This window comes from Pinus tabuliformis, chromosome 8 (genome assembly GCF_031772625.1).
Source record: "Pinus tabuliformis cultivar Carrire ecotype Pingquan chromosome 8, CPIR1, whole genome shotgun sequence".
NCBI classification, from domain to species: Eukaryota; Viridiplantae; Streptophyta; class Pinopsida; order Pinales; family Pinaceae; genus Pinus; species Pinus tabuliformis.
This window is the reverse complement of record NC_142294.1, coordinates 309,281,428-309,292,201: the sequence shown is the minus strand read 5'-3', so window position 1 is coordinate 309,292,201 and position 10,774 is coordinate 309,281,428.

Sequence of the window (10,774 nt, the reverse complement as noted above, 5' to 3'; positions counted from 1 at the left end):
AATTCGTCCACACAAACCACCGACCACTACAGTTCATATAGACACAAGGGAAGTTGCATAACAATCTCCATAAAAAATGGTCACATACCTACAACAATTCCATTTGAACATTAAGTACAAGGAGGGCAGCACCAACAACGTTGCAAACTACCTCAACTAACCACCAATCATGGCGCTGACCACTCTACTCCATTCTTGTGTGCATGAGAATGCGGGATGACCACATCTTTACAAGAGTGATCCAGAATTTGGCAGCACATACCAGTCACTTTTAGAAGGTAAGCAAGTTCCAAATTTTCACCTCCAAGATGCACTGTTATGCCACCTAGGACACATTTGTGTTCCTTCAAGTGAGCGTGCCAAGATGAATTGGGAGGCACACTACAGTCAAGTCACTAGACATTTCGAGTTAAAGAAAATAGTGGCAATGCTACAAAAGTATTTTTATTGGTTGAACCTTCGATGGGATGTTGGGAAGTACATCAAATCCTGCACTGCCTGTGCCATTTCCAAACTGACCATCAAGAAGAAAGGCCTATATACTTCTTTGCCTACTCCTAGTCGACCTTGGGAATCCATCTCCATGGATTACATGTCAAACCTTCCTTCTACTAAGCATGGCAATGACTGTGTTTTCGTGGTCGTCTATAGATTCTATAAAATGGCCATTATGGTGGCCTACAAGAACAGTATCACAACAGAAGCCACTGCTAAGCTCTTCTTTGAACAAGTGTGCGTACATTTTGGAATCCCATGGTCCATTATCTCAGATCAGAACAACATATTTTTACATACATTTTGGTCAAGTCTTTGGTCGATGTTGGATACCAATCTCACTAAGTCCATGACTTTCTACCCCCAAACTGATGGCCAAACACAGGTCGTCAATAGGATGATTATACACATTCTACATATGTACAACCCGAAGCATCCACACATATGGGATGAAAGCCTCCCCTATGTCCAGCAAAACTATAACAGATCTCTCCATAGCTCAACTGACCATAGACCCTTTCAGGTGGGGTTGGGATTCTAGCCACTATGTCCCATTGATGTGACCATACCATTTGCAGCTACTCAAATAGATTTGGCTCATGTCTAGTCCAAAGTTGATAGGGCTAACAACCTCATTGAGTGTATTCATCATATCCACCAGCAAGTTCATGGCATATTGGATAGAGCCAATGCTAAGTACAAGCAGCGTCATGATCAACATCAGGTGCCATAGAAGTTCTAGGTGAGTGACAAAGTTTGGTTACATTTATAGAAGGAGCACCTCAGTGGGCCCCACCTCAAGCTTCACCCACTCCGATATTGGCCTTGCACGAATCACTAAGGTTTTAGGGGACACTGATTTTGAGCTCAACATCCCACCATTCCTTGGACTGCACCTAGTGTTCAATCTGGACCACCTTCAACTATACTTTCCACCATTATTGGATACATCAGACATTCTAGAACAACTCACACCAACAGAGTTAAACCGATACTAAATGGAAAATTCCAGAATTGATCGAATCATTGACACGCACATCAAGAACACTCGCCATTAGTAGATACAACTGTATCAGGTTTTCAAAGTTGGAAACCTCTTGCGTGAATGCAAGTGGCTCATGAGGGACCAAGTTCAACAGAAGTTTGCACATCTCATGGAGGCACTCAACGCAATGGAGACCATTACTTCCTAAGGGGGGAGGAATGATCTAAGTGGATATTGGTGGCCACCCACCTATTCCACTTGGATCCCCACCATTATTTCTTTTTAGTTTCCTTAATTTTAGCCCAACTTACTCTTTTTTACTATTTTTTTAGTCCTAAATTTCCGTAGCCATTTTCAGGAACTAAAAGATGATTTTAGGGAAAGCGGAGAGACAAGAAAAGTCCCAATTTGTTTAAAAATTTGTCTTTTACCTCCTCTATGAGATCTTCGAGACAAGCTATTATGATAGCTACACAGAGATCATATGCCAAAGTTACGAACCTGGGAAGTTGATGTACCAATTTACCCAAACGAGGCCCACAGTTTTGGCGCTTCATCTCCTAGGGTTAGGTTTTTGGATGTTTAGGGTTTTCCATTATTTCTCAATAATAAATTGGCCTTTGAGCCTCATTGTAACATAATTCATAGCCATGTAACCACCACATCTCTTCTCAGAAATAAGCTATCATCACCCGAGCTAGTCTATTTTTATTTATGTATGTAAGCATATTTTAGTTCTTTCATATTAATGAAATGAAGTTTTATTTATGCTACATCTTTGTGTATATGGGTATTTTTGTATTTTTTTGCATTCATGCATAAGTCTGGATTAGTGATATTAGAGTGACATGCTCTTTCTCTATTTTTCTTTGCATGTCCCCAACGAGGTCAAGGTATAAGGAGTTAGGGCTCGATCTGGTTGAACCTTTGCAAGACTAGCCTCACAAAACCTAACGGTCTCACATGGCAGAAGAAAATAAAGATGAGGGGGTAGTAGATCCTTTGAAAATACTGCTTGATGAAGCTCTCACGTTATAAAAGAACTTGATTATGGATAAATTTTCCAGATCCTTCGATGGCTACCCATAGGCGACACATCTTCATCCAACAGCCACTCTGGAGGTGCCACTCCTTTTAAGGTACAAGGTAACTTTGATATTCCCATATTTGAGGGCCAGATAGATGCAGACGTCATAGATAAATGGTTAAATATATTGGAAGGATATTTTTCAGTTCATGACTTTTCCAATTGAGAAAATATTACTTTTTCACTCTTCAAAGCCACCCTGCACGTCAAGGACTGGTGGGAAACCTACTGTGAACAAAAGGACAAGAGGGAAACCTCATTATTTTCACCCGCACCCACTTGGAATTCTTTTTGACACACCATCAAGGAACAATATTACCTTGTTGGGAGCTATGAAGATAAATACATAAAGTGGCCATGCTATGGCAGGGAAGGGACCAAGATGTGCTGGAGTTTACAATTTTTTTCCACACCCTTCACACGAAGTTGGGTATCAAGGATTCTGAGTGGAATTTGGTACTCAAGTACCGCGGATGTCTGCAGAAGTAAATCCATAATGAGATGGAGTTATTGGAAATATCCTCGCTCGGCATGGCATACCGATATGTTGTCAAGATTGAGCATAAGTTTAAATAGAAGAAGAGATACTTTGGATCTGTGAATCCAAAGAAGGGAAAAGGCACCCACAAACCACATAGAAAATGACAAAGCCAAGGTGGGTCGACCCAAGGCAATCCACCAAAGATGCACACAAATAATAACACCACAAAGATAAAGAAGGACACAGGAAAATGGTGTGATTTCCATAATATCTCCGCTCACAACACAAGTGAGTGTCAAGGCAAGTAATCACTAGTGCCTGAGTTGAAGACTTCCGATTCAGACACATGTTTCAAATTTGAGTTGGAAATCGACAAGGGGAATGAGAAAGTGAATCAGATCATTGATGTGGAGCCCAGTGCCACTGTGGCCACCACTAAGATCCAAAAGAATGAGCCTGAAGATCTAGAGGAGGGGGAATGCCTCTTCCACTCACAAATGTGGGTAAGGGTTCTTCGTCGTAGTTCATTGTCGACAACAGGAGCCGAAAGAACCTCATTTTAGCAAAGACTATGAAGCAATTGAACCTACCGACTACAACACATCCATAACTGTACACCATTGGGTGGCTTCAACAAGGACGAGATCTCCGCGTCAGCGAGTAGCAGTGCCTTCCCTACAGCATCAAATCCTTCACATATGAGGTACTGTTTGATGTTTTTCCTCTTGAAGTTTGTGATGTATTATTAGGAAAGTCATACTTGTGGAAGCGGCAAGTTGTATATGAGTCTAGACCTCGCACTCTAATTATTACTTTTGGCGATAAGTTTTATAGGATACCGAGGTAGCCCTTCCTACCGCCATCTCTTTGATCACTGAAAATCAATGTAGTAAGATCATTTCCCATACTAGGAAAATTGTTTTCCTTGTGATTCGCCCTCAGGGAAAGAAGAAGGTTGTGGCCACAACTTCCATACAGGGTTCCTCTACATAGCAGCAGTAGATGGACAAGGTCATGGAGGAGTACAGGGACATTCTTGCCTCACCTACAAGGGTACCTATGCATTGTCACGTCAAGAAGTCCATCAATCTGACCTCGTGCATGCCGCTACCCAATGGACCGATCTATCGACACTCTGTTCTAGAGAACGATGAGATCAATAGGTAGATTCAGGAGTTTCTGTAGAAAAAGGAACATCAAGCCAAGATCATCACCATGTGGGAGCCCAATTGTATTGGTACAAAATAAGGACAGGACCTGGAGACTCTGTATTGACTATCAGGCACTGAACAAGATCTTTGTCCATAATATGTACCTAATCCCACGAATTGAGGACCTTCTGGATCAGCCGAAGGGAGCCAAATATTTCAGCAGGATTGAGTTGAAGTCCAGTTATCACCAGGTGCCTATCGAACCCTCGATGTGTGGAAGACTTCCTTCAAATCCAAGGAGGGCCTTTTAGAATGGTTGGTCATCCTTTTCGGGTTGACAATGCCCTCTCAACCTTCATGATGTTAATGGACAACATATTGTTGCCATCCACCAATGCATTTGTGGTGGTGTATTTAGATGACATCGTGATATTTAGCCAAAGTTGGGAAGAGCTCCTCCACCATATTTGACAGGTCCTTCAAACCCTGCGATAACACAAGTTGTGTGCCAATTTGGAAAAATGCACTTTTGGCATGAACCTGGTTCAATATCTAGTTACATCACTGATGAGTAGGGTATGTATGTGGACCCATCCAAGATACAATTCATTTGGGATCGACCAGCCCCAACCACTCTAATAGAGCCCTACAACTTTCTAGATCTTGTTAATTTCTATCGCAAGTTCGTGTTGGCATTCTCTCATATCACTTGGTATTTAAGTCAAGTCACCAAGGGCAAAGCAAAAGAAAAGTTATTTTGGTCTGAATACCAATAGAAGGTGTTTTCTAAGTTGAAGCATCACCTCTACTTTGCACCAGTTCTCACATTAGCAGACCTGCAACAACCATTTGAGATCGAGACAGATGCCTTCAACTATGTTATTGGTGCAGTTCTTACTCAACAAGAGAATCCAATGGCATATCAAAGTGAGAAACTTTTAGAAACAGTCTGAAAGTATTCCCCCTATGAAAAAGAGATGTATACCATTGTGCAGATCTGCCAACAACAAAAGAATTACATTCTGGGGAAGGGAACAGTCATCCACACAGACCACTGACCCCTGTATTTCACACAAACAAAAGGGAAGTTGCAGAACGATCACCATCAGAAATGGTCCACATACCTGCAAAAATTCAATTTGAACATTAATTACAAGAAGGGAAGCACCAACAATATTGCAGACTGCCTCAGCTGACCACTGGTCATGGCGCCGACCACTATGGTCAACTATTGTGGGCACGAGACTGCGGGGTGGACACATCTTTACAAGAGTGATCCAGAATTCGGCAACACATACCAAACACTCCTGGAAGGTAAGAAAGTTCCAAATTTTCACCCCCAAGATGAACTTTTATGCCACCTAGGACACATTTTTATTCCTTCAAGTGAGCATGCCAAGATTATTTGAGAGGCGTACTAAGTCAGGTCGTTAAACATTTCGAGGTAGAGAAAATAGTGGTAGTGCTGCAGAAGTATTTTTATTGACCGAACATTGGACAGGATGTTGGGAAGTACATCAGATTCTGCACTACCTACACCATTTCCAAACCAACCATCAAGAAGCAAGGCCTATATACTCCTCTTCCTACTCCTAGTCGACCTTGGGAATCCATCTCCATGGATTACATGTCATGCCTTCCTTTTACTAAGCATAGCAATGAATGCATTTTTTTGGTCGTTGACAAATTCTCTAAGATGGCCATTATGGTGGCCTGCAAGAAGAGTATCACAACAGAAACCACTACTAGGCTCTTCTTTGAATGAGTGTGGGTAAATTTTGGGATCCCACATTCCATTATCTCAGATCAGGACAGCATATTCCTATGTACATTTGGTCAATTATCTGGTTGATGTTGGATACCAAGCTCACTAAGTCCACAACTTTCTACCCCCAAAATGATGGCCAAATAGAGGTTGTCAACAGGATGATCGTACACATTCTACATATGTACAACTTGAAGCATCCACACACATGGGATGAAAGCCTCCCCTATTTCCATCATAGCTACAATAGAGCTCTCCATAGCTCAACTGGCCACAACCCCTTTCAAGTGGGGTTGGGATTCTAGCCCCTATGTCCCATTGATGTGGCTATACCATTTGCAGCTACTCAGGCAAATTTGGCTCAAGTCTAGTCCGAAAATGACAGGGATAACAACTTTATTGAGTGCATTCAGAACATCCACTTGTAGGTCCATGACATTTTGGACAGAGCCAATTCTAAGTAAAAGTAGCGTCATGATTAACATCGACTGCCACACAAGTTCTAGGTGGGCGACAAAGTTTGGTTACATTTGGATAAGGAGCACCTCGTTGTGCCCCACCACAAGCTTCGCCTGCTCCGATATGGGCCTTACACCATCAGTAAGGTTGTAGGGGACAATTCTTTCGAGCTCAACATCCCACCATTCCTTGGCTTGCACCCAGTGTTCAATGTGGACCACCTTCGACCATACTTTCCACCATTACTTGACACATCATACATTATAGAACATCTCACACCAACAGAGTTAAACCCAGACTGCATGGAATAGGCCACAACTGATCGGATCATGGACACAAAGATCAAGAACAATGGCTAGCAGAAGATCCAACTGTATTAGGTTGTCAAAGTTGGCCAACTCCCACACTAAGGCAAGTGGCTCACCAGGGACTAAGTTCAGTAGAAGTTTCTCCATTTCATGGAGGCACTCAACACAATGGGGACCATTACTTCCTAAGGGGGGAGGACTGATCCAGGTGGATATTGGTTGCCACCTACCTATTCCACTTGGACCCCCACCATTGTTTCTTTTCAGTTTCCTTAATTGTAGGCCAACTTACTATTTTTTATAGTTTTTTGGGTCCTAAACTTCTAGAGACATTTTAAGGGACTAAAAGTCGTTTTCATGGAAAATGGAGAGATCATATGCCAAAGTTATTATGATAGCCAAACAGAGATCGTATGCCAAATTTACGACCCCAGGAAGTTGATGTACCAATTTACCCAAACAGGACCCACAATTTTGGTACTTCATCTCCTAGGGTTAGTTTTTTTGATGTTTAAGGTTTTCCCTTATTTCTCAAAGATAAATAGGCCTTTGAGCCTCGTTGTAACATAGTTCGGAGACATGTAGTTGCCACATCTCTTCTCAGAGATAAGTTACCATTGTCCGAGCTAGTTCATTTTTATTTCTGTAACTAAGCATATTTCAGTTATTGGATATTAATGAATGAAGTTTTATTTATATTGCATCTTTGTGTATATGTATATTTCTGTATTTTGTTACATTCTTGCATCAGTCTAGATCACCAAGAGATGGCCTGAGAATTATGACCAAAACTTAACAAATTTGTCCAAATGTGAGTACACCCGCCATCGACCAGAGACGATGGATGTTGAAATATAGTCTCAGTGCAAGGTCTGCCTCCCAAACCCATGACTAGTGGACAGCTAACCTAATTCTCCAGATGGGAGAGAAGAGTAGTATACCCAGCATTGGTGCTAAGTTGGATTGCCCGAGAATGGTTGCTATCACCGACAATCTTGCAGATACCCACCATTTCCTTAACAGGTAGAATTTCCTTGCTGAGCTCCATGCAGATGGTGCCTTGTAAAGCATTCCCACACGCGCCAACATTAAACCTCCATGAATTGATATGAGTTAGGTTGATCAAATAATGATAGCTTCCCATGATGAAACAAATATTGATGTGCTCATTGATCAAAGGGAAGAGAGCTTACGGATTGAGTGAATTAATACCAGTGTATGCTAGGGTTGGGGATGACCCATGTCAATCTAGTTGGTGCCATGTTATGCCTGAAGCGGTCTTTTTAGTGAGACTGCCCTTCATTTGCACCTGCGGTGAGGGAATATTGAAAAAAAATCATTTTATTATTAAATTTAATATAAATAATATGTTTATCTCAATTCTATATTTCTCCTACTATTGTGATACATTAAAATACTCAAAAATCAAGTGACATAAATATATTAAAGTAATATAAATATAATTGTTAATAGTTTATTTTATTTTTTTATTCGATAGGTAATGTGAGTCTTGATATGACTAACACTCTTAACCTTTGGCTTGAGTAGCCATAACCTAGGGGCATCTAAGTAGTCAAAATCACCCAGATGGATCCACTTAGCTTGGCCATATCAACTCTTGGCATGACTAGATTTTTATCCATATAATTTAGACAAAACACATTGTCACCATCTATTATATATATATATATAGATTTTACTATTTAATAAAAGAGATATTTTATTAACAAATTACTTCTAACTAAACATTTAATTAATTTATTATTTTAAAAAAATGCTGTTTTTTATTATTATAACTAATTATCAAATAAAATGTTTAATTAAATACATTTTATTAGAATAATATTATTTTTATTATAGAAATATTAAAAAGATGTATAAGAATTTTTTGGATTAATTGTGAATTAGTGTGAATTGGTGCATTGTTAAAATACTCTTTACTATATGTTATGGGTTCAAATCTCTTTAAATTCTTACTCAGAAGAAAAAAAAAATATATATATATATATATATATATATAATTTAAAATTAACTTTATTTATTTTGAATAATTCGAAAAACGATTATTATCTTTGGTCTAAATTTCATTTTTATATTCAATTAAAATTTAATATATTATTGTATTAATATAATATATTACTATAATTCTAAGCCTAGTTGTTAAACAGTCTTTACGCTTCTAGTGCAGTTGTGTTTTATTTAGCATTTATATATGACGTATTCATGTGGTGACCAAATTTTAGTTAAATAAAGAAGAAAGAAAGAAAAAAATTGTTGTGTAGTTGTGTTTTTTTTAAGTATTTATATATGACGTATTTGTGTGTTGATTAAATTTTAGTTAAATTAAAAAGAAGAAATAATAAATAAATAAATTGTTTTAACATTCACGAGGTTAAAGATAGTTTGTGGGACACATTACTTCTTTATTTGTTTGATGTATTTGGCCCTTTTCCTTTGAAGCTTCAAAATAAATGCTCCCAACTTCTAGACAAACCCCTCGCTAAATAGATTATCTCAATGCCATTTTCCTGTTCAACTTCAAAATAAATGCTCCTAGCTTCTTGACAAACCCTCGCTAAATAAATTATCCCAAGGCCTTTTTCCTGTGAAAGTTTAAAATAAATGCTCCTAGCTTCTAGACAAACTCCTGGCTAAATAGATTATCCCAAGAGCTAGCTGCGAGCATATCTGCATAATTTTCCATGTTGTTTTTGAACACCTCACATTCTAAAATGAAATGTTTTATGTTTCAACTTTTCTAAAAAACAAAAAATGCATACTCTTTTCTGTTCCCATATTTAAAATATTAAATTTTAAAATTTTTAAAATTGTTATTTTTATTTTATATTTTTTATATTTTGAAATAATTATTAGTTCCTTGTAAATGTATTAAAATTTTACTTATCAGAGTATTATAATTCTTAAATGGTTTTTGTTGATATGATGATGATGATGATGATGATGGTTAATGTCTACTGACACCAAACTTTGGTCTATCGGACTAAAGAAAGAACGAATTATTTAGTTTGATTTAAGATTTGATTCTTATATTCAAAAATCTTGGAGAGAAGCCTCCAGAGCTCACTATAATTTTGACATCCTAAAAAGCGAATTATTTAGTTTGATTTAAGATTTGATTCTTATATTCAAAAATCTTGGAGAGAAGCCTCCAGAGCTCACTATAATTTTGACATCCTAAAAAGCTAGGAAGGTCACAACAAATATTATGAAACTAAGATCTAATGTGGTTGTACGTGGAGCACCCTAAGAGGCAATGATTTTCATCTTCATATTCTCACAAAGATCGCAGATCTCTTTCCATCCATGGTGTTGTTCATATTCTCACAGAGATGGCAGATCTCTTTCCATCCATGGTGTTTTAGGAACTGCCCAACTACCCATTTCACTGTGGAGCTCATGAGAGTTCGTTCTACTCTTGGCTATATTAATTTTCTTCTTTGAGCTAGTTAAAACAGAGAGATATTTTGAATCTTCTAGGATGGGGTTGATGACCTCCTTATAATATTTTAATTTTCTTTTAGTTGCTAAATCTTTCTCACACCACATTTTTTCTTTGAACTTAGAAGTAACAATATTTTTATTGTTATTAATATTTTGCAATGCAACATTCTCCTTGATCTCCCGATGGTTTCTTTGCATATGTTTTTACTTCGAAGAAGTATTGAATAAGGAAATAAGTTAGTGGCAGTTTCGGTATTTAATTGATCAAAACTTATATATTAACTTTTTTACATTAGATTTTACTATAATATTATGAATGAATATTATGATTAATAAATATTATGTCTAAAATTACCATCAGTTTTATATAGACCAAATTTGGGCCTCAGTGGAGGTTAACTATCATCATCATCATAAAGTTAAAAATATATATAACTAATTTGGTATAAATATTAATATTTTATTTTAATTATTATTAAAAATATTTAATGGATATTTAATGAAAGTTAAATCTTTACCATTCATCTAATAATTAAATAAATGATAAAAATTTAACTTTCACATAATATTCTAAAATACTC